Source organism: Ambystoma mexicanum, chromosome 6q (genome assembly GCF_040938575.1).
Source record: "Ambystoma mexicanum isolate Mex_15411 chromosome 6q, UKY_AmexF1_1, whole genome shotgun sequence".
In the NCBI taxonomy this organism is placed as follows: Eukaryota; Metazoa; Chordata; class Amphibia; order Caudata; family Ambystomatidae; genus Ambystoma; species Ambystoma mexicanum.
In genome coordinates, this window is record NC_090937.1 from 773,982,930 (window position 1) to 774,009,111 (window position 26,182).

The 26,182-nt window shown below is 40.0% G+C and overlaps 1 protein-coding gene and 1 pseudogene across 1 annotated transcript in view; both read right to left on the bottom strand.

The window, feature by feature from the left end:
- The window catches only part of DCHS2 (dachsous cadherin-related 2), a 1,925,309-nt gene that overhangs the window by 856,059 nt on the left and 1,043,068 nt on the right, over positions 1-26,182 (bottom strand). The gene's annotated exons all lie outside the window — the stretch shown is intronic.
- Positions 20,842-21,499, bottom strand: LOC138516293 (myelin P2 protein pseudogene; annotated as a pseudogene).

Consider the following 26,182-nt stretch of genomic DNA (forward strand, 5'->3'; position numbering starts at 1 on the left):
GACCTCAAAATGAATGGGGATAATCAGAGGGAAAACTAGAGGGTAAAAATAGAATAAAATAAAATAAAGCATTAATGGTAATTGTTGTTCGTTGAACACAGGTCGGGCGAAAATGTAGCACATTATTCATGTGTGCCTAAATGTAATTATACAATCAACCACCCCTTAAAACCAAAACTCGTGGCTATATTATGCAATATATGTGTGTCCCTTCATGCTGCTAGTGGTGTCGTCCAGGAAGACGGCACCTGGGGTCCTGGAAGAGACTCCAGGATGCGCAGCCTGTAGGTCACTATATGAGAATCATTTACATGTGTATGTGAGAAGTTATATCCATTCCAATTGACCATCAACATTCAGGTCATGTGTGTAGTGGTGCCATCTGCACCTAGGTGCCATCTGATCCAAACAGAAGATTGTGACATACACTAAGAGAAAACAAAAGATTTCGACATACAATCAGAGCAAACATTTAGAGGAAACAGTGAAAGTTAATCTCCTCATTTAGTCCATTAGGTACCAAACTGCCAAGTTTGTCAATCCAGTATGTTTCTCTGCGGTTCAAACGTTGGCATAAATCTTCATGAGGACTATTCTTGGTTAGCACTTCCAAAATCACAAATCTTATCTGTGACACATTATGTCCATTGGCCATCCAATGACGTGCCACGACAGAATTAGTGTTTGCATTACGAATACAGGACCGGTGTTCACCCCACCTCAACTTAGCTGTTTGTGTCGACTGTCCAACATAGAATTTCCCACATGGGCATTTAATACCATAGATGACGTTACTGCTGTCACAGGTGCCAAAAGTTTTAAGCATCATTTTCTGCCCTGTTCTTGGATGGTTATTGATGTTCCCTTTGATAACAAAGTTGCAGTTGACACAATGAAGACAAGGATAAGTCCCAGTACGCTGTGTCATGAGTTCTTTTGTTGTGGGTTTGGTTTGCACCAGTTCATCTCTGAGGTTCCTACTCCGTTGGTAAGCAAAGACAGGTTTCTCGCTAAATAGATCTTGTACTCGGACATCATTCTTGAAGATCTCCCAGTGTTTCATGATGGATCTCTTGATTTTATTACTTGACTTAAGCTCTCCTCAGAATCCTAAGGATCCTAAGGACAAGAGAGAGCTTAAGCCACCGGTTTATGTGTCCAAGTTTTCCACGCAAAGTAATAAAATCAAGAGAACCATCATGAAACACTGGGAGATCTTCAAGAATGACGTCCGAGTACAAGATCTATTTAGCGAGAAACCTGTCTTTGTGACTTGTGGCAAATTCCTCCTCACTAAGGAAAATATTAGTGATTATTCGTTACTTTTTTACAAAAAAATTTGGTTTGAAGGATAAAACAAACATTGAAAACTACAACAAGTTTGAATATTTTCTTGAATCAGCTGTAATGGTCACACTAACTGCATTTAGAAAAATTTCGACTAACATAAAACCCAGATTGGGATTTCAGAGAGCGGCTGTATGAATGGGTATTTTACCTGATCTTTTGCTTCTATCGGAAAGAAAAGGATCACATTTTTTTTATTATATATTTTTTGGGTTTTTCGTATAGTTAAAAAAAGTGGTTTTTACCACAAAAACGGACGTTGGGCCCCCCCCCCAAAAAGAAATGTAAAAAAAAATGTTTTTGATCCTTTTGTTTTCCATCCTTTTGAATCGATCCTTTTACCATTCGATCCTTCTTTTTCAATCCTTTGACCTACGACCCCTATTATGATAGGAAGACACCTGTAAGAGAATACAAGGTAGGTGATCAAGTCTATAAATACCACTTTGGGAAAAATAAACATAAAAACTCGAACTTCCTTGCATCATGGCAAGGGCCGTATGAAATTATAGACAAGATCTCCCCTGTGATATATAAAATTGTCAGAAAGGAGGCCGAAGTTGCCACAGAGCACTTAGTACATGTAAACCGGATTAAGCCCTGCCACCCAAGGTACGAGGTGAAAAGGCTTGAGCAGGTTGAGACTGGTTGAATGAAAATAATAAATGCAGTGAAAATAAAGCTGACAGTGGAATTAAGGTAAACATGTCTGTTTGTCGGGAGATATAATGGGACCATGAAAACACATAACCATAGTTTTCTTGCTAGCATGCACATTAAACAGAGAATGATTAAGAGTATGTGTAACACAGTGAAACAAGAGAAAGTATGATATAGCATACAAGGGATTTTTACTCCATGAGTAAACAAACATACAGCATATTGGGCAAAAAGAAGTGAACAGAGCCAAAGATGGTCCTTTATTTTCATAATATGGCATTGAGCTAGATTGGACTTTCCTAACATTTTGTAGTGGGGACATGATATGGTTTGAGATGGAAATGGAATGGGGGAGGTTTGTATTTTAGAAATATTTTGGTTGCATGGTGTGGAATATTGTTTTATTTTTGTATAATGTTGAATTTAATTTAAAGTGTTCCAGTGTGGCAAACCCATGGAGCCGCTATGTATAATTAATAATTCCAGTTTTATTTTCAGGGATAGACAATTGTTTTATGCTAAGTACTTAATCTGGTTTTTTTCTATTTACTCTAGCGATGATTAATTCCTTACCCTGGCAGGGCTCGTTACTTGGAGCGCTGGACCATTGGAGGATACCACGGGAGAGGAGGCCCCGGGAAAGGCCCCCAGACCAAAGAGTGGGGGTGAAGGCAAAGGCTTCAGGGATAATGACCCGACCTGAGAGCTGCATACTCATTGTACTGCTTCTACTGATCGCATCGGAGGTTGAAACCACGGGAGCACAAGTTGTCATAGAACCCGGACCGGCATCTGGAATTGCAGTGGAAGAGGTGCCTGGATTCATACTGGGAAATAGAAGACTAGTTTATCAAAATATTAATGTTGATCTAAATCCTGATTTTATGGTTGAGAAGTTTGTGAATGAGACTGTAGTTGCATCGGACCAGGTGAGAGAATGGATAGAACTGCAAAAGAAGGATGCTCGGAAATCGACCAGAGATATTGCCATGCAACTGGAGAAAACGTTTGTAAATTCAGCTGTTGTAAAAAGAAGGAGGGGGAAGCGTGTGGCAAGCTTGCTCGTGGGCTCTGTTGTAATGACTATTATTGGGGCTGTGGTGGGCACATGAATGTCTACAGCTAAAGCTATATCTGTTGGAACATTAAGTGCTAAAGCACAGCAGTTGACTTATGATTTGGACATAATTCAGCGAACATAAAATAGAATTAGAGGTGGGCTGAATGGTCAAGTGCAATATGTTAATGAAACAGTTGTTATCTTAAATGAACAGGCTGAGATATTGTAGCACAGCATAAATATTGTGGTTACACATGATAAACTGGTAAATGATATCATCAGTGTAATCAACCCCATTGAAAGGTTACTGGGAAAGTACCTAGGGGAAGTTTAAAGTGTGATCTCACAATTGATTCAGGCACATATACTGTTGTATTTTGTGTCATCTGATATCATCCATCAAATGATAGCAAGGATCACACAAAGAGAAGTGGAAATGGTGCAAATAAAAATCGCCTTTGAGATGGGGAGCGCTATACCATTGTATATAGACATGGAAAGGTTGGAGATTGGGTTTTTATTATGCATTCCATATATTGCTCCCGAGTTGATATTTCAGACCAAATTGGTGCACAATGTGGGATTTTGGCATAATTACAGATATGTGAAATGAAATGAAATGATGTTTTATTTATATTGCGCCCGTACACAAGTGTTTCAGAGCGTGACCAGGCAAAGTGAGGGGAACAGGGGAGAACAAAAACAACGATCATACTAGGCCCAGTGACATTGAGAACGCGCAAGTGCATGGAAGGGGAAAAGGGGTAAATTACATGGAAGGGAAAGAGGAAAGTGCGGAACAGAGGAGAGAACAGAATAAATAAATAAAAATAAATAATTAAAGGTGGTAGTGCAGCCAGCAAGTGGCAAGTGCTAGGTTAGACAGATAGGGTGTATCTGATAAGTGCAGAAGAGAAGTGGGTGGGGGACTCTATGGATACAGATACAGACCCCAGTGCAGGGGGTGGCCAGGAGGCAGTGCAGGAGGGTGGTAGGGTGAGCAGGTACCTGTGCCCAAAGGACAGAGGGTGGCCAGGTGAACGGTGTCAAGAGAGAAAACACATCAGCAGGGGAGAAGAGTGGAAAAGGAAGAAGCGAAGAGGAAGGTCTTGAGGTGCTTCCGGAACCAGAGGTGGTTCTCCTCAAGTTTCAATGTGGCAGGGAGGCTGTTCCAAAGGGAGGCCCCAGCCAAAGAAAGAGATCTACCCCCAGCGCGTTTCTTTGAAAAACGACTCACCGTGAGGGAGTTAGAGGTAGAGGAGCAAAGGGCTCAAGAGGGGAGGTATTTACGGAGGGATAGTTGAAGGTAATTTGGACCCTGGCCCCAAAGGTTTTAAATGTAATCCTTGCATCCAATGGGAGCCAATGAAGGGGATTAAGAGCTGGAGAGATACGATCCCAGGGCTTGAGGCCAAGGACAAGTCTCGCAGTCCTATTCTGGATTAGTTGAAGAGGGCAGAGAGTGGAGGCAGGAAGATTTACAAAGAGGCTGTTACAGTAGTCCAACCTAGAGAGAATCAGATCTTGGGAGACAATAAGCTTCTGGGGGAAAGAGAGGAAAGACAGAGTACCTCTGAGGAGGTGTAGTAAGAAGTTAGATTCTTTAGAGATGTCAGAGATGTGTGCAGAGAAGGAGAGTGTGGAGTCAAAGATGACACCAAGGTTCTTGGCCTTGCAAGTAGGGTTAGGAGGTGGGCCAAGGGAGGCCAGCCATAGATTGAGGGGAAAGGATGGTGCAGGTGTACCAATGAGGAGGCATTTAGACAAAGGTCGTTGGCGGCACACCAATTTTGAATGGCGATTAGGCAATCAGAGATGAGGGAAGGAGAGGAGGTGGCTGAAGGAAGCCTGAAAATGAGTTGGGTATCACCAGCATTGCACTGGAAATTAGAGCCGAACAAGGAATGCAGTAGGCGAGAGTTGCCAGGTATTGGTTGAAAAGCCAGTGCTAGAACCTGGGAAACACCACAAGTAGAAAGGGAGATAGAAGATAGGAAAGACCCAAGTTGAACCTGGGAGGGTCGATCAGAGAGGAAAGAGGTCAGTCAGGCCAGAGCCTGATCAGTGATGCCCAGGTTGTCACAGAGACAGTTGAGCAGGGTGGTATGATTGAAGATTAAAACCCCAGAGGTGGTGGCATTTCAGTCTTGGGAACCTGATGTTTATTTGATCCCAAATCTGGATACATGTGTAAAATCTAAGGAGCAGAACTACATGTGTCCGGCTAAATCATATGTACCTCATATGCCAGATGCTATTTGCGGGTTGAAACCGGATCCAGAGTTGTCTGGGGATGTGAAGTGGTCATTAGCAATCCTGGGGTTGAGGAATTGTCCCAAGCCAAATTGATTAAGAATAGGGGGTTAGTAAGCACCCCTTTATAAAACTATACGGTCACTCATCTGAATCATGGGTCTTTCATTGTGAAACAATTTAAACATAGTGTGTTTTACATATCTGTCCCAAAGGATACATTGGTGTCAGTAGGGGATTAACTCTATATCATTCTGCTGACGATTTATGCAAAAGGAAAGTGGAGAATATTGAATTCTTCTGGAGTGAATCATTTCCTATTGACCCGGATATAGAATTCTTATTGAACCACAAAAAGATGCATATGGTCAGAATGAATTTAAAGAAAGACCATATTGCTGTGAGTAGCCTGAGCTTGATGGAAGGAAACACATTCAACTAGGGGACTTGGGTAGAAAGAGGTATGGTAATTTTGGCAATCCCAATCATGTTGATAGGGGGATGGCTCATTGTCCTTACCATTACGCTGAGGATGTTAGTTATGCTGATGACAATGATGGGGAAGGACAGGTTCCATGTGGTGCATGCATTTTAGTAACAGTGGGCCTCATTACACGGATGGCGGTAAGGGTTTACCGGTAACGGTAAATCCTTACCGCCTTAATACGAGGTACCTTTGCGGGTTGGGGAATTTAACGCCTGCTTTTTGCAGGCGTTAAAAGTCCAACCTGCAAAGGGACCAGGCAGCTAATTACGGTACCGCAATTTGCGGTACCGTAATTAGCGCCTTCCCCATTCCCATAGAGCCCTATGGGGCAAAAATGGGAATGGGGAAGGGCAATGGTGGAAGGGGGAATTACTGCCCCGCCAACCTTGGAATAGGGCGGTAATTCCCCTTTCCACCAAGGCGGTGCCGGTATTTTACCGGCATGAACCATGGCGCTAATAGCGCCATGGTTCACCGCCATCCGTGTAATGAGGCCCAGTGATTGTTATTCCTCATGTAATGGTTTTCGCAAGCGAGCCATACAGGAGCAAAAGGAGGGAATATGGAAGATGCTATGGTATATGGCATTACTTTCAATAGAGGCAGTCAGTAAAAATAAATGCAAATAGAGGCAGTGAATTTTTTAGTGCAAGTGGAGGCAGCAAATTAAAAGAGAATACACTGGGTTCATGGGGGGCAGTGAACTAGGCTTTCAATGGAATCAGTAAATGAATGTGAAGACAGCAAATTTAAATGCATTAAGCAAATGTAAACATGTTCAATATTATAAATGAATTTGTCATCTGTGTAGTTTGGATTGAATAAACTAACCCAGATTAATCCATTAACAAGTCCCTATTAAATAACATTGAACCCTATTTAATTAGTGTTCCCTTTCACATTGAAATGCAAAGTGACTCAGATGGAAAATTCTATTTTTCGTTCAGTGGAAATTGAAATGTGCAAGAAGATGCATGTGCTGTCTTATTCATTTTGAAAGCGCTATCGTCCCTTGCAGGAAGCAAAGTTGATACAAGTAGGCTCAGGAGGGATGGGGCTTGGAGAAGAGAAATGCAATGATTCTAGAAGCTTACTAGGGTGACAGGAGGCATCAGGAAAAGGGGGCAGGAGGTGGTTTTGAGTGACAGGGCTCATACATGAATGCAGGGGAGAGAGAAGGTGGGATCAGACTTCATTTTGCAGGGAGAGGAGGTGTAGTGCAGCTGATGGCTGGGTTGTGCATAAAGGGCACAACTAAGCTGTACTGAGAGAGTGCCAGATTCTCTCCAAACAGCTATCTGAAGGAGGTCGGGGGAAAGTCGCTGGTTTTTCCTTGGGCTGCCAAAATCTGTGAAATTGGCAACGTTCCGATTGCAGATTTCAGAGTGGGGGCCCTTTCACGATAAACAAGCAGATATTCTATATAACAGTAGTAAGTATGGTGGAACTTTGAGGAACACGGACGATTGTATGTGCGTTTCTCATCAGTTAGTCAGGGTCAAGTGTTTAAAGTGTTTGCTGTCTTTCTCTCACATGTTTAATGGTGAATTATGAAAGCTGATGAAAGGAAGAGTTTCCATGTTTTGAGCTGTGCTTCATATCTCTTCTCGTAGATAACCGTGTCAATTTCAAGGCTTTGGTAAGTACAAAACAAATGTTTTCATTGTGAACCAAAATGAAGTGTATTATTGCAACTAGTGTTAACACAGGCATTGCAAAATATATATTTATTTTAACACATGTATAAAAAATTGCAAAAGCTGAGCTGGTGGGATTGTTTTATTGTGTCTATGTGAGTTATTTAAAAGGAGGGGAATAATAAGGAGGTGTCATAGTTCACCTGACGGCGGTAATTTGTTTTTACCTGACATGGTAAAGTGAAAGTAAAGGTTGGAGGACCTGATAGCAAGCTAGAAAACCTGTCATGCATCTGTGTGTGTGTTCAGCTGTGCATGCTGGAAGCTGAACAGACCCGTCCAAGATGGTAAGCCGGTTCTGTATATAAATTATCAGCAAAACAGGTGGTGCTGTTATGTTCCTCTATGTCTAAGGTCCAATAATCTGTGCTTACAGTCAACCCTAAACAGAATATACATATAAGGGTTAGGAGATGTGTATCCTCGTATAGGGCAGTACTATAGATATGTTCACCACTGTTATACCACAATACTAAAATACCAACAATTTACTGCCAATTTACCACAAAACTAAAATACCACCCAAGTTATGTAACAGCCCTATGACAAAAACCCTAACAGCCTCATGAGACAGGATGCATCATTCCTCAGCCTAGGGAAATATAGTTCTATATGTATCTAATTTCATGAGGTTCACCTTCCAGAGATGGAAGGAGCCATCAGACATTTTACTCTCCACAATATGTTAACTACCCCCATGGGGGGTAGCCTGGAGTCAGCAGAGAACGACAGTTTATAGTCATTGCATAGAAAACGATGCAATGAAATGACAATGCATCGAAAAAGATGCATCGAAAATAAAAGCATCGTCATTCTATATTTTACATTAAAAGTACTTATCCATCGAAACTTTTCTATTGAATGGATATGTACTTATAAATGTAAAAGATAGCATTTTGATGCTTTTATTTTCTACATTAAAACATTAGATGGAGCTGTCCAGTGCTGAAATGTCGGCACTGGCCAGCTCCTTGTAACATTTGAATGTAGACAATAAAAGCATCAAAATGCTATCTTTTATATTGGGGGTTCCGCCCCTGCCCCCCCCAACCTCCTCACTCAGCCCCCTTAACCCTAACCCCTAACACTAGCCCCAACCCTAACCCCTAACCCTAATCTAACCCTTAATCTAACCCTAGCCCCAACCCTAACCCTACCCCTAATCTAACCCTTAATTTAACCTTAATCTAACCCTAGCCCCAACCCTAACCCTAATCTAACCCTTAATCTAACCATAGGGCCAACCCTAACCCCTAACCCTAACCCTAATCTAACCCATAATCTAACCCTTAATATAACGCTTATTCCAACCCTAAATCTAACCATAGCCTCAACACTAACCCCTAACCCTAACCCTTACACTAACCCTATCCATCGAAATTAACCATCAAAAATTATTAAATTAATATGCTTTTCGATGGAAAGGCAATTCAATGAATAATTTTCGATGGTATGGTATTCAATGTTATGGCTTTCGATGGAAAGACCAGATACCGAGAACGACCAATCCCAAAAAAGCCATTCGCACTTCGAAAAAGGGAGGATGTTGCTGTCCTTCCTCAATGAGATGCTATCCTGATTGAAATGTATACCAGCATATGTAAACATTTATATATGCGGGTACAAACAACTATGGCCTGATTCACAGAAGTGTTTTATAATGGCGTAATGCCATTGGAAAATGCTCTGTGAATCAGGGCCTATGTGCCTGCATAATTTTTCAAACTAGTTCCAAGAGCTACAAAATGACATATGGCTTTGCCATGCAGGCTCATTTGATTTCCTGGTAAAAAAATAAATCTAAAAATGGCTGAAATAGCGATTATTTCTAGAAAGATCATAGAAATTTGAACCATGGCCCTCATTACAACGCAGACGTTAAGGGGTTAACGGCACCGCAAAAGGTGGTGGCGCCGTTAAACCCTTAACGCCTGATTACGAGGTCCCTTTGCGGTTTGGAGAATTTAACGCCTGCTTTTTGCAGGTGTTAAAAACCAACCCGCAAAGGGACCTTGGTGTTAAGTACGGTGCCGCAATTCGCGGCACCGTACTTAGCGCCTTCCCCATTGCCATTGAGCCCTATGGGGCAAAAATGGGAATGGGGAAGGGCCATGGCGGCATGGGGAATTACCGCCCCGCCAACCTCGGAATGGGGCGGTAATTCCCCATTCCACCATGGTCCAACGCCAGGGTCGTAATGAGGGCCCATGTCTCATTGCAATTGACATGAATTTCTCATGCAAAATTGGTATCACAAGTTCAGATGTACACGTGCAGTGGATATTTTGGACCCCTGCAATATCAGACAAACATTATTACTATGATTTACCACTGCCCCTGATTTGGGAGGTGAATACAGTTTGCGTATTTAGACTCAGCGCAGTATTCCCAATAGGAATATAGTTACAATAGAAATATAGTTATCTGACCCATTTAGTAGAAGTTGATATTTGTATAACTCGGCCTCCTCACTAATTATGCAGATGTTGGACTTTTCTGAATTACACCTTTAAAGCATTGATCCTCAATGATGTATTTTCTAATAGAGTGATTCGTTTCTTGACCTCTGAAATATCATCTTGTGGGGTTGCATGCACTATTTCAGCTGTCTTAAGGTATATTAGTCATTTTTTGTACCATACTCATCAACCTTTATGAGATTCATAACAAGTATTATTTTGGTGCCTTACCTATGATGGATGCACTAACTGGCATATTACCGAAGCAATTTGGCAGCGCTTGGTATAGCTTATCTTATGTTATTGGGACTTACACAGAGCTCTTCTGTCTTTTGCATGGTCTCCAGGCATTTTGACAGAGAAGAAAGCGAGTGGGTTAGGTTAAGATAATGGAGAGAGAGGGAAAATGCAAGATAGCTTTGCTGTTGGGTTGGTGAATGCTGCACGGATCAGATGTAAGCTGATCTTGTGGTGTGGATCTGTTGATAGGTGTACTGGCTTGAGATCAAAGAGGCAGGTGTGTCCAGGTGGGAGCTTTGCACGCCCTTTGTGCTAGGATGCATTGGCCAGGACCGTGATCTGTAAGTTGGTTGTAGAGTTGTAGAGTTTTGTTGTTCAATATCTGGTGTGAGAATTATTTATTTTCTGTTTCCAAGTGTATTCATTGGTATGTATATACAGTATTTGAGAATGGAGGTTCATAAGATTACTGAGGGAAGGTTAGTGGAGGACTTGGTGGGCATCCAGTTGGCTATGCTGTTGCAGTAGTAGTGCCTTTCAGAAAAGGTACATGTGAGGAGATATCCAATAGTGCCTTGAATACTCTGGTCACTCTGCCAATAGACCGTTTGCAGCAACTGTTCCTTCTTGAGAGTGAGAGGAGAGGAAGATATAGGAAGCATGTATTCAGAACCTAGAAGATAGTGGGTGAGAACAATTCCTGTATGGAGTTCAGAGACAGACTCGGAAAGCCACATTTAGAAAGGAACTACCAGGCGTAGCAAGGCCTAGGAAGGCATGATAAGGGCATGAAAACGCAAAGCAAAACATTAGAAGTTGCAGTAAAGCATGAACAGGCCTAACAAGGTAAAATATTCTGATATCCTCCGCGCACACCTACGACTGGCCTTTGCTGACTGCTGCCTTTTCCCTTAGTCGCTTTGCCACAGCAATCTATCCCTCTCTATCTCTTTGTCTATCTCTTTCTTGCTCTCTCTATCTCTCTCTCACACACACACACTCTCTTCCTATCTCTATATCAGCTAAATGAAATAAATATATGTGTGCAACAAGATCTGTGAATTGGCAGAAGGAGGAGGGGGTAGTCTTGAGAATGCACTCAGTCTCACAAGTAGCGATTTAAGGGCTATAGGGTACATAAACTCAAGGTTCAGGGAAAGGGCTGCCTGCGCGATGCAACCCCCCAGGGTGCTATTTCTTCTTCCTGCATTTTGGTTGACAGGATTAGTCCCATTTCAATCCTCACTCTAACATGCTTGGGTGCTGCTTTATTGAGCACTCCTGGGACTTTTGCCAATCAGGGCAAAGCCCTTTGGTAACGGAACACGTTTGTCAGGTGTTTGTCATGCAACTGGGGGAGGGGCCAGAGTCCCTGGTTGCTTCTCGAAGAAGTCAACCCTAGTATCTCTAAAAGATCCCATAGCCCTCTACCACAGCGCACATACCCACAGGCCAAAAATGTATCCGTGCACCCACCCGCCCCCTCTTTCGACTACAAATATTTAGCATCTCCAACTTAGTCCTGAAATAGATTGAGAACATTTAACTAACTGTTGACCTTCGAGGGGGTTGAATGCAACCAAACAAAAATGAATATGGATTGAAATGATCACCAGCACTATTTAATCTTTATCAACAACTGCTCACCGAGTTACCACTTTCTTATGAAATGCATTTCGACACTTCTACCCCTACATTTGGAGGTTTGCTGCAGCCAAAACCAAAATCATTCTATGTGGTCCCGTAACCCCGTCTGTCTAGCCTTTTGCACTAGGCACCCTACCGGGCAAATGCCAACAGTCTGAAATCTGGGAATCCAAGTCGACAATCAACTGACGTTCTTTCACCAAACAAACGATGTGACTCAGACCTCATTCATGCTCTTGAGAGTCATAAAAATAGCATTTGACCTTTTTATACTTCTCAGCAAGACACATCAGCAAGATTGGAATACGTAAACTCATTCAACCGAGATCTGTAATGACTTTCAATTGAATTGGACTACATTCATGGAAAATGCAACAACCCACATTCAAAGAAGATTTGCACAATTAGTTAATATAAGTCTTTTTTATGGACCTACATGGCTCCCCACTCTTAGCAAAAAGAAAATGCACCTGAAACAGTTGGCTTAAACCTGAGGAATAAGCAACATTACAAATATAACACAATCCGGCTGGTTCTATGTTTCTATTAACAATTAACAAAACTATTCCATCTGCAACACTTATTCAAAGCAAACGCGAAGTCTTCTAAAGCAATAGGTGTACGTTTATTCTGAATAAAATTAATCTTACATGCAAAAAGACAAAATCACAATATCATTGGGCCTCATTACGACCCAGGTGGTAAGGGGTTAACGGCGCCGTAAAAGGTGTCAGCGCCGTTAAACCCTTACCGCCTAATTACGAGGTCCCTTTGCGGGTCTCCACCTTAACAGCTGGTTTTACCAGCCGTTAAGGAAGGAACCCACAAAGGGACTTTAGAGGTAATTACGGTACCGCAATTTGCGGTACCGTAATTACTGCCTTCCCCATTCCCATTGAGCCCTATGGGGGCAAAAATGGGAATGGGGAAGGCCAATGGTGAATGGGGAATTACCGCCCCGCCAACCTTGGAATGGCGCGCTAATTCCGCCATTCACCATGGCGGAGTTGGTAAAATACCGGCGTCAACCATGGCGCTAATAGCGCCATGGTTAACGCCAGGGTCGTAATGAGGCCCAATGTGTGTTAAAAAATGCTTAAAAGGCAAACGGTAAATGGCTTTTGAAATGTTGCACATTCACATGAATAGCATAGGAATCTACAAATCACTCACACATTGGTCTCAGAGGTTCAATTATGCCAAAATACCTTGGTTTATGTGCTGCATTACATTTTAAAATGAAGCAGAGAATCGATTCAAAACACAATTCTGTTTCCTCTTTCAACACATCCTTTTCAGCCCTTTTCAGGAATAAAACAAATATGTCAATTCAGGACTTTTTTATAGGCTATCATTAGCATAGGGCAAACAGATTGCTTTATCAAGCTATTATTCAGTCAAATCCACTGAACACTCAGATTGTACAGGTCAGGATAGACCTTTTGCTAATGTGAAATGCAGGGAAGTTAGTCTGTTTATTATTTTAATATATTGAGGAAAATATCCCCTAATGCATTCACTTTCTGAGGGCCCTAACATTTAAGCATTTTTAAGCGTATCAGTTCACTTACTTTAGTGAACACAAGGCAGAAGTACTTAGCACATGCTGGCCACTCTTCCTCTAGCAAATCTCTCCACACTGCCTGAACATCAGCAGGGCCTTCAGCTATTCCAAGGAACCAACTCCACCTGATTGCCGTCTGGTTTGTTCCATGTGAATGTCTTGCCTGCAAAATGTCATCACAGAGGTGATTGTTTTCCCTGAACCCTAAAATACTTTCCCAAAGAATTCTAGAAGTGGTGCCATTTACAATTCTATACTCCAATCCCCAAATACTTGGGGAAAGTGTTTGTTTTTAGATAGGGTGCAGATTTGGGGAAATGTCTCCTCCTGGTGACATTTTCCTTAACATGATTTTCAGTGGATACCTTCTGGTTCACTTAGGGATTATATCAGTAACAGCAGGTTTTCTGGTTCAATTTGGGGGTTTTCTTTATGAGCTTTGACCCCCAAGAGGGTTTGTCACCCTTTATTGGAAGGTGCCTATCCTTTCCAGATTTCTAAGGCAAATTAACAGCTGTTAAATTGGCGACAGTCTTTGCATGTTTCAAATGTGCTCAAATTAGGTTGTGTGTGTTTATGGGCCTGGGGGTTAACAGATGTGCAGGTGTAAAAGCAAAAGGAAATATCGAGGCTGAGTACCCCAAAAGCAAATCCACCAAACACGGGCTATAATGATTCACAGATCTTTATTCTATAACTGTACAGTTTACAAAGAAACAAAGTATCACATAGCTATCTGGCCCTCACTACATCACATCGAATACCAGCCCTTTCGGTGTGAGAAGTGAGAGGTACTGAACATCTAAACAGTTCTGCTTTTTATACATTTCCAATCATAATGTCCAGCCCAACTACAGGTTAATAATACTCAGTCTAGGGTTCGTGCCGAGTTCACTTCTAGTTTATCCAACTATATGCATGTGGCTCATCTTCAGTTTACACACTAACAAATCACAATGGCAACAGTGTATTCTTGGATCTTACAATAAGCCTTAACACATGTTCTATACAATTTAGTTCAACAAGTGTCCACGTTCAGTATTGAGACAACATTGTGGTTAATGTATGTCCACAGATCGGACTTGTTGGCGCAGGTAATCCTCTGTCTACAAGTCAGACATGGGACACAGTCTCTTTACTCAACCCAAACATTCGGCCAACAGACAGTTTAGATATTAACTTGTGCACAAAGGTCAGGACGGCTCAGTTACAAGCGGAAAACACTGTCCACCATTTTAGAACACAGAGTTACTTTGGAGTGGAAATCAAAATGGCGGATGGACCTAAAATGGCTGCTAAGTCTATCTAAGATCAGAACTTTGTAACGTGGATTTATTCGTAGAGCAACTGGGCTTAGGCCAATATATACAGTAAAGGAGGCACAATATGATATCCCGTTTAACACAAGCACATCCCCCTTGATTATGTTCCTCCTCTTCATCAGTGCTTTCTGCATATGGAACCCATGGGGAATGTGATCATGGAGTAGGATTCTGCAGACCCGTCGTATGTCGCATAGACAGGAAACATCTTCCATCCCAAATTAGGGTGACCATATGTCCTGGTTTTGACAAAACTGTGCTTCATTTAAAAAACCCATCCTTGTTTTAGGGAGGTTGTTTGACCATTTGAAGAATCCCAGCTGTGAGTAAAAATCCTCGCATGTCAGTGGCTGCCAGCAGGATGAGCCCATCTATGATTTTGAGGAAAAGCACAGAAGAGATGGATTTCAATGAGAGTTTTCCAACAATTGGACATAATATTTTAATTGCTGTTAACCTAACTCCGCTAAACATTAACTCAACAATAATGTGTAAATGGTGAACACTGCAGGTATTTCTTATTAATTTAGGTTGCTGCAGATGGAATCACTTACTTCTAGTACTATAGTTCTGAGGATTAATCTCTAGTTAGTATTGTCTATACTTGCAATGTACCTAGCTCTCTAAAGTAGTTAGGTACCGTTGACATATTCTGCACAGTTCTGCTAAAAACAATGAACACTGAAGGTATATGTTAACTATGTGAACTTTTATTTAAAACATAGTAAGGGGGCATTTTGTAATTTTGAAGGCGATTTTGTTTGTAAGTGATGCAAGAATTACTATATTATTATTATTATTATTATTATTATTATTATTATTATTATTATTATTATTATTATTATTATTATTAACCACCTGTGTGTATAATTGCTTGATGAAGTATTGGAACCTGTATAATATATTATCAGAACTGTGGTCAATGTTTTTCCACCAAGAGATACATTTGCACACATGAAGTGGATTAGTTCACATTTCTTTTTTGTTCCATCTGTCATATACATTAAAAGCATTTGAGTATGATTAGTGGAAATTTCTGTCGATTGTTAGATTTGAAAGAGTATCTGAATTGCAGGAAAATCAAAGCATGCTGTTAATTACATTTATTTTAAACTTGCTGAAATGGTACATGTTCATAATTTAGTATATATATATATATATATATATATATATATATATATATATATATATATATATATATATATATAAATTGCTCACTTGGACATTGATATATGAAATATGGTTGCATAGACTACATTTATGGGTCTACGTATATGCATTGCCCAATATTTCATTGACAGGAATGCTTTCTCTTGCCAGAAAGTCTAGGACGTACATTAGGATTTCTTGAGCATCTTCTTTAGCAATTCCTGCACATTGATCTATTGCATTTTATTCTGGCAGATACAGTTTGATCATGCATCTATTATATTTTTTATGGCAGATACACTGTGATCTGCAACATGATAGCTGTTTTGAGTAAAAAAATTGGTGACAATTGGAACAGCAGATTGACTGTAAAATGTGCGTAACAGTTGGCTCCAGTGTTGTCCCCTAATTTAAATGGACCATCAGATTTGGAGTCTGTCTGAGTTAAGGTTTCAGTTACTTTTTGGATTTTTGTAATTGGTGCAACAGGGAGTTCTGATGTGGATTCCTATTTTATAATTAGCCTTTTTAAAGGTTTAGATTTGTGAAGTACTGGCTATATCTCTAGGTATGGAGTGCACAAACTATTGTAGAATGCAAGGGATGTTTGCAATTACTTTGCTTGTGTCAATGTTTTTTTAAAATACACCTGTGAGTGTATGAACACGTGAAAGTGCTAAGTAACTCATATATTCTTTGAAGACAGTGTGTCCTATATTTACAAGTGCATGGTCACACTTGCACTTTGTAATTGTGTATACAAGACACATTGAGAATCATTCTATTTTCATATGTATATAATTGAAAAGCAGAAAACAAACTTGTGTGCAGGGAATCCTGTGGGTGTCTTGTAGTTTGTCAACTCTGGCAATGACAAAATGGATATTGTCTTGATTTGGATAAAGTATTGAATTAACAATTCTTGCCCATTGCTCTGTATCTAGGTTGAATAATAGAAACACTCTGCATTTGAGACAGAACTTAATACACGTTCTGATCTGTCTGCATTTGGGCATAGTGCCTATCACCTCCCATGTATTTTGTACTTGTTCTCTCTAATGAAAGTTAATTCCGAGATGTCCATTCCCTATGCTACTTGGAGTGCTTCAACATTTTTACGAGTTCATATTTTGAAATCAGGTTGGTCTTTGACTAGTGTTAACTGTGGTTGATCACTAAGTAAACTGATATAATTTCCTCCAAACAGTTCTTTATATCCAGTCTAAACTGTTTTCTGCATTCTAAGGTGAAGCAATGTGAGCCTCCAGTTAGAAACCATGCTTACATCATCATCATATATGTTGCACCTGCATATACTCTTTGTATTCTAGTATTCAAGTTTTTTTAATGCTTTTAGAGCAATAGGAGTACATGTAAAGTCACACCACCTATGCAGTAAGCAGCAAGTCCTATCAGGGCTGTACCAACACATGAGAGGTGGTTGTTTGTTTTTTATTGTAAAAATATATGATTGTTTCAATTAGGAAATCTTTGCCAAAACCACCATCACCCCTGACACATCAGAGATGGGATGTGCATGCTTTGTTGTCATTGTGTATTCCATGTGCTATTTGTTATTCAGTGACTTGAAGGTAAATACTGAACTGTCCATCATTTAACTGAGAATCAAACTCTGGTAAAGCATTTTCTGATGATTTGATATATACCATGGCACTTTCAACCTTACTCATGCTATTTCTGTTTTTTTTAAATAATTGCTGTTCCCGTTAAACGGTCTGCCACTTTGTATGAACCACACACTTTTCATGTTAAAACTGTATATTTTTGAGAAAGTGTTTTCTCAGATGAAATGAGATCTTTCAAATCATACTTTTCTGCTTTGGTGATTCAGATCATTAATGTGCTTGGAGGCATTGCCTATTTGATAATGTATATATTTTTGGAGGCATGCCTCTGACACTTTGACAGATGACACAAAACTAGATACATGAACTTAGCAGCATTCAGGTCTGGGAAATCCAATTGCCATTTGCTGATGTATTTGCCTTTGTTGTGTTATTGGCTTTTGCAGTAGTTACCACACCAATGTTGTAGTTGGCTCATTGGTCTTCTTCATATCTTCAACGCAAAAACACATAAAAATTGTAATTCATTCTCATCAATTTCTAGACCCTAAAATTGGAACATCCTTCATCCACTGTATAATTAAGTCGTTGGTGCTTCTCTTGACTGGTACTGTTGTCTACACAAATATATTGGTATCCTCTCCAAGTGGAGGGCAATCATTGCTGCATAAACATAACAGTCAAATAAAGTGGTGGTGAAAGTAACTTAAAACTTTCACTGGACCTTCTGAAGCAAGATTTTGTTTCTGTCACTTTTAAGTCTATGCACTGCTTTACTTTGGTTTTGAGTACATAGGAAGTCATATGAATCCTCACATGCATATGTTGCACAACAAAGCCTAACAACTCAAGTGAGTGGACTGAGGGTCCTTAGCATACAGCACAAGGATTTCTTTGCTCCATGCATACTTCCCAACATTTCATCTTTGCCTTTTATCTTTTGGGGTCATTTACCTGCTGAAATGTTAGCAAAATGAGTGCCCATGCTCTATATATTGGCAACACCATAGCTTAAGGTTGCCTATTTACTTTCAAAGAGCGGATGTTAAATGGACTCAATGTTTTGATGGAAACTTGGATCTTCAGCGTACACTCTCAGTGAGTGGTACTCTGATAAGCTTATTTCCAAAGGTCTCTCATCAGGTCTTGCTCCTGTTCCTGTGGGGAAAATGTTTGGAAACATTGCACTTCTAAAAATGTTTCCCACATTCTCATGAGAAAGCCTTTTGCTTGATGTATTTAGCATACATCTAAATTATCTCCCATGATGTCTCATGAAGTAATGGGTGGAATGTGTAGTGCTCATACAGATCATTCATAGTGTTAGGATCAACCCGTTCAAATTGATACATTTGTGGAATGTTCTCTTATTGTTTTATAGCTTTGTTTATCTCATTGCTGGCCTTATTATTATTATTATTATTATTATTATTATTATTATTATTATTATTATTATTATTATTAATAATAATAATAATAATAATAATAATAATAATAATAATAATAATAATAATAATTAGTATTATATTTCTAGAGTGTGGACATAGCTTTGGGAAGTAACAGAGCAATGTATAATCATAGGGGGAGGAACATAGTTAGGGAAGCAGAGAAAAAAAGAGCTGGGAGCTAACAGGGGAGTGTGATGGTGAGCCCTTTATGTCCTTGTATTGTTAATTGTTCTCAGTGAGATTTTGTAGAGATTCTTTTACCTTGTTTAAATCCACTAGTCCTTGACATGTTTTGTATCCTTTGTTTGCACTCCACTGTCTATCAAATGCCATTTTTAAATTCAATCCAATGGTTTGGGGTAATATTTATTTAGAGCTGTTTTAATCACTAGATGATTTCTGAAGACCTAACTGTATCTTACATTATTCCTGTTTTTAAGAAAGGGTGTCATAATGACTCGGCTAGTTACAGACCTATTGATCTCTTGGTTGCATCCAGCAAAGTGTGCTGTATGGATCCTTTCTGTTTTACACACATGATTTGTCAAAGAAATGCATACCTTTGTCAATAGGTTTCTTTTACACATATCAGTTGATCGGATTGTTATGGGTTCTTTTAATACTATGTATGTGACATTCCTGGAAAGCAAAGCAGCATTTGATAAAGCAGACAGAGCATAACTGTGGCAGAAATTAGCAGCATGGGGCATTCCTACTGTCCTATTGCAGTTAATGGTTAATTTACATACAGATATCAGAATACAGATTAGATAGAACTCGATGTGGTCATTAACTGAAACACGGCTGTATATTAGCTACCTATATCTTTAACTTGTATATGGATAATGTGGGTGATGCCATTAACTCGGTTCATAATACATTTTCCAGTTAAATTGGGGGGACTTTAGGTCTTCATGGTCAACATGCGCTGATGGTGTAGTTTTAATGGGCAGAATGCAAATCTGTCTACAGAACATTCTTCAATTACGAAGCAACCAATAGTCTTCCCATTAATGCTAAGAAATCTGATTGTATGCAATTTTCCAGGCAGCAAGGGAGAGGGGTGTGACATCATCCTGGTTTTCTTGATACTTGAACAGATCTAATTTACCACAGGTAGAAGATGTTACATATGTGGGTTTTAATTTGATGAATAGTAAAAGCAAAATGTAAAAAAAAAAACATATCTCTGGGTTTGGTGCCCTATATAAGCAAATAAAACTGACAAACAAAACAGGAATAACAAATAAGATTACTCCTATTGCTGTTTCAGCCAGAGATTTTAACAGGAATTATGGTGGGTTTTCTTCCCTTCCTTCAATTTAATTACATACTCAAAACATAAATCTGTTGTTTTATATGAAATATAGATTGTTCCAATGGTCAATATCAAACAACTCAATATATGGGAAGGGAAGGTATGGAAGAACCTCCTTGGTACTCCTATGTTGGCTCCTATAAAGGATATAGATACTCAAAAGGGGTATTAGTTCAATTTATTCTGGACCCAGACTATTCCATAGGATGATTCCTAATAAAATATGTGCTGCTAATCCAGGAATTCTGTTATGTATGATGATATGAAAATCCCAGACAGACTTGATCCTAGCCCTTGCAGGCAACCACCCAATGAATGCAATTTGGAATTAACTAAGGTACTAGACTTAATAATTTGGAATTGAAAAAAAGTGTCACTCTAAATATTTTTAATGGGTATGCCGTATGTTGTGGGGTTTGGGATACATTTTTTGGTGAATTCTTTTGGTCTCTTATTATCCCACTATTTTCTTTTTGGGAAAGTCAACAATTAACTGTATGTCAGAGACCTGTAAGGATATTTGGCATGTTACAGCACAGAGTACAGCACTACTGCACAGGTAGCAAACAGCACAGAGTACAGCACTACTGCACAAGTAGCACTTTTTTTTTTTTTTTTTTTTTTTTTTCAAGTCCAGAGTTGTTTTATTTAAGAAAGAAACATAGCAGATTAGGGCCATCAATAACAGTTAAAATAAAAAGGCAAGCTAAAAGGAAAAGAAAAAATAAATGAAAAAAAGGTTCTGTAGTGCAGGCTCATGGAACTGAGCTTCTCCTTGAAAGTACACGTCCAGTTTGAACTCCTCATACTTTCTCATAGGTCCGAACGCACTCCACATCACCCATGATGCACGTCACAATAAGTTTCCCATCATTCAGCTCCCTTCTGATGGTGGTTTCCTTGCCATCCCACTTCTGATGTTGAACCAGAACGCCATTCTCGCACGTGATGATTGTCTTAGTTTTCCTGCTGTCTGCTGTGGTCTCCTCAAATTCCTCACCGAGTTTGAAATCGATCTCCGTAGACTTGAAGGTACTCTCCGTTTTGAGGCAATACTTCTCCCCATTTTTACAAATGATCGCATTGGGTTTCACCATCGCTGCCGCCTTCCTCGTGGGAAAGGGCACGCCGATGCTCTGCATGTACTCGTCGAAGCCCTCGCTGCTGCACAGCTTCCAGGTCCCGAGCAGGTGGTCGGCCATTTCGCGGCGGATTCGGCGCGGCACGGGGGGGGGGCGGTTATGGGCACAGGTCAGGAGGCGGCTTGAGGCGGTGTAATCCAATGTGATCATTTGTAAAAATGGGGAGAAGTATTGCCTCAAAACGGAGAGTACCTTCAAGTCTACGGAGATCGATTTCAAATTATAAACATTTGTATTGCACATATTAATTTAGTTTAGGCTATTAAGTGGTGATGAAAGCACTATCTTTAAGCCAAAATTATTGCAATTAAAATGAGAGCTTTAACATAAGAGCTTCAAATATGGGCTTTGAAGGAGGGTCTGTAGGGCTTTTGAATGGATATGACATTTGAGGAGGCATGCACAGTTGGTCGGTTATTGAATCCCTCCCATTCCCTGCCCTTAGCCATGCTAACCCCTATGGCTAATCCCACCCATCTCGGAACTCTTTTAGCTCTGAGCTCTCCCATGGAGGCAGCCATCTTGGATGACTGTCTGTAAGGAAACTCTTTGGATATAAGCCAAAACTAGTGGCAATCTTTAAATGGGAAAGATTCCATGCATCTTCCATATAAAATGATATATGTGAGTATACTCTTTTTCAAAACAACTAACGTAATTTGCATTTTGGGAGCTTGTTTACTTCAGTTCATGAACCACAAATTCCATAATATTTATATGAGTTTAAAAAATGCTTTAAAAAGAACTAGTAACATCCCAATGCAAACCACTTCTAACAGCTTACTTTCCTTCTAGATCTCATTATGTAATTTTGGAAAATGTTGACTTTGCTTTGTTTTTTCCACAAAATCTGTCATTGCCCTGAATTGACAGTGGCTTATAATTTCCCAGATGGAGCCAGGAGGACACACATGTCTAGCATGTGTTATACAAAGAACGATAGTTTAACTAGCTCCATAGTGCGAGTACCATACCATACAATAGCGATGCAGCCAATTTAAAAGGGTACCCAACCTTTCCACAATGGCTTTGAAATCATAACGTGTAAACTGGGTCCTTTTTCTGTGTCAGTGAACCTCACTAGTCTGGAGCTGTGTATGTTGGCCCTCGAGGCATCCAGACAGCTGAGTCAGTTTGACTGGCATTGACTCCGCCTTCGGCACCCATTTGTAGCACCACCCCACTTTGAATCAGCTGATCCTTGAATTTCATTGATATATGACAGCGATTTCATTGTCGGTATATGGGAGGGGCGGAGCGGGGCAAGATACCTCACCAGTTAAATGCAGTGTACTTGAAACTTTAGTTACTCTGTTTAGTCCAGGTTTGAATCCTTGGGGGACCCAAGCAAGTGTTTTTTTTTAAACTTCCTCAAACACAGGTTGGTAAGGCTTGCAGAAACAGTCAATTGTTATAATCATTGTAGGAATATGAACATTTGGCAAAAATGGCATGTCATCAAACCATTGAAAGTTACTGCCTGTTAAGAATATTTAAATAGAATGGACATAAAGGTAAATCTTGCACATGGAAACACTATACATTGCAGAGATCATTTAGAACCCCCATTTGCGCAGGGAAGGCTTGAAATACACGTTAATGTATTTACATTTAGTTTATTAAGTTGTAAACAGTCTGGTCCAAGATGGCTTCCAATTTTACTTATGTCTAATATGGTCTTTTGTCACTGCATTCCTATTTCCGTTTCTAAGTGCGTGGCAATGAATGGATGCCCAGACTAAAAATGTACGTGTGTCACAGGGAGGCTTGTCATTGTTTACCACCATCTGTTGGCTGCAGGGACACCCAGCTGAGCAGTCTTCCTTTGGTAGCAGTCGCAGTCAGTCGTGTTCCTGTTGGTCTTCCTACTCAGACACCTGAAGGTGTGTTGACACCTATGAGATCACTTTTCAGAGATCTCCTTGCTTCTGTGGAATTGTGGTGAGTGCCATGTTTGTGTTATTTTAGCGCAGTGTAGTGTGTGAAATAGAAATGTAAAGGAAATTGCAAGCTGCTTGCAATCTTAAACGTGAGCTCCCATTGTAAGCTTACTAATTGTTTTAGGATGTTCTCTGTGGCTGCATGGTAAAAAGTGCATTGAGGTTGCCCAATGCCTGAAATGAAAGATCATAAAAGAGATTGTTTTTTACCTTCAGATTGCGCCTACAGAAATTCGATAGTGTGTATGTCAAACAGATAGACTTTATCACATTAGTTGGCTTTAATGGTCTTCATCATTTGCATGAAAACCATTGTTAAAGAAATTATATACACAATATTTGGTTCAAAATGATTGTTCAGTGGTATGTCCTTGATTTTTCTTGTGTTAAAGGAAATACATAAATTGCTTAGCCAGTAATATGGATTCTTAAATGTTGTATCACATTTAGTAAGTCTTTAATGATTCTTTGTGTTGAGTTCTTATGGGTACCTAATGTGTCTTCACATAGGTGCTTTGATGATGTTTATTGTTGAGTCCTTAAAGGTACGCATTGTTGCTTTACATAGATGTTTCCTTCTGCTGTCATTGTCATTCAGAAATGTGAACTTGTTGCATTATACGTCCTTGTAGCAGCCCTTGTGCTCATTCACATAGGTGATTGTAATTTTGAAACCCTTATGGTCATTCAGATTGGTCTTTTGTTCTTTGGTTGGAGTTTGATACCTCTCATAGGTACTATTGCATACCTAATGGTGATGCACATAGTGTTTCCTCTTGGGTTGGAGTGAGATGTCCCTCGACACGGTTTTCCCCGATACATTGTTATGGGTTCTTCAGGAGGGTGGTTAAGTATGTAGTCTTTCTCGTTGTTGGGATTGACCTAATTCAATCAGTAAAAAGACAAGATTGCATTAGTGTTTTCTTTTAATTTGTCTATTGTGTAGTAAGGCATACAGTTACTGCATAAGAACAGTTGAACATTGGAATGTACGGTTGAGGATGGACAACCACTTGAAAATATGGTGACTCTTTAAGTTATTGATGACGTTATGAACTTCTAAATTTAATTTAGGCATAGATACAATGGTTTGTCTAATACTTGCTGTACAAAAGACGCTTACTTGTACATGCTTTAGTTCCTGCATGTCATATTTAAACTCGCTTTTGAGCTGATTGTTTTCACTAGCTGCACGATATATAAGTGCAATTCGATCACAGTCTCCGTCAGTTGTGGGTGGAACCTGGATGGAACAGACATAACGTCTATTCAGAATAAATAGATTCACTTTTCTAAGGTTCCCAAAACTGTTGGGTTTGGAAAAGTTACTTAGCTCACCTGTGTTTTTTATCTCTCTCGAGCAGAGCCGAAGGGCGGTGTGATAGTCGCGGTCTTGTGATTGCTAGATTCTGCCATTGTGAATCGTATTGTTTATTTAGGTAAGTGCGGTGACGTATTGGGCGTATTGACGTAGTTTTATGTGCGACGCCATCTTGGATTGGGTTGAAACTTGAGACGATCATGAATGTGCGTTTTTTGCTGAATTGATTATTTTATCAGCGGCTACTTGTCACAGTTGTTTAAGCTTGCCCTCTGTGCCTTATTGGGGTTAGTAATAAGAAATGCATTTTAAGTTAAGGGAGTAGTGATTTTTTATGAAAAATAAGTGATAACCTTACAATTGCAGCAGATTGTACTTAAATTATTTTGTCAAGCACTGATCTCTGCTGTATTTAATTGGATCACTTTCAGTACCTGTTGAGAGGCAGTAGTGCATGTTACATTAAAGTATTTTGGAATAAGGTCATCTTTTGCTCGTTCATAATTTGATTTGTACCTAAGTTGGCTCTTGAAGGTAAATACTATGATTTTGTTGATTTGCCTGTTTTGAATAGATTAATTTGAATCTTAAGGGTGTGGCTTATATAGAAGATTTGACTATTGGTATGTTGTGTTCACATATATTTTTGTCCTTTTGAGAACCTTATGGTAATTCCCATGGGTTTGAATTGCTTTGTTTGCGGTCCCTCGTAGGTTCTGTTGCATTCCTGATGTTGATATACATTGGTGTTGCCCTCTTAGGTTGGAGTATGATTTCCCTCCCTTGATGCCACATTTCAAAGGAAGTGAGTCATTTCTGAGTCCGAGTTTAAACCAGAGTGGCAGTAATCAATTAGGCAGATCAACTTTGCTTCCTTTTGTCATAGAGTTGTTCCCAGTTGCCTCCTCTTGGAGGTTTGTTGACTTTTTGAATCCCCAAAAATCTTATGGCGTCAATAGTTGCATTCGGGTGTGATGTAAGAAAATGATAGGCCAGTGGTGATGTCAGGTCCAGGTTTTTGACATAGCGAATATGTTCTGCTATTCTGATTTTGAGTCTTCTGATGGTGCTACCTATATAGAGTTTTTGACAAAGACATGTGATTCCATTGATGAAGTCTCGAATTAGAAAATCTCTGCCATTATGCAATTTCAGTGATTTTTTGCTGTCTTCTGAGAATGGACAGACATTGCAAGTCCTGCATTTGTAGTTCCCTTGCAGTCGTACTTAATTCCAAAGTTGTTGAACACCTAGGGCCTCATTACGACCCTGGCGGAGATCGTGGTGCAATATGCACCATGGAGCACGGCGGAAAGCTGCCAATACCGCCATGGGGGTTGGCGGATTTACCGCCCCATTCCGACCTTGGCGGGGTGGTAAATCCCCAATCCCCATTTTACCCTTCCCCATTCCCATTTTTGCCCCATAGGGTATAATGGGAGTGGGGAAGGCGTTAATTACGCCACCGTAAAATACGGTGGCGTAATTAACAACAAGGTCCCGTAGCGCCATGGATTTCTCCGCCCGGAAAAACCAGGCGGA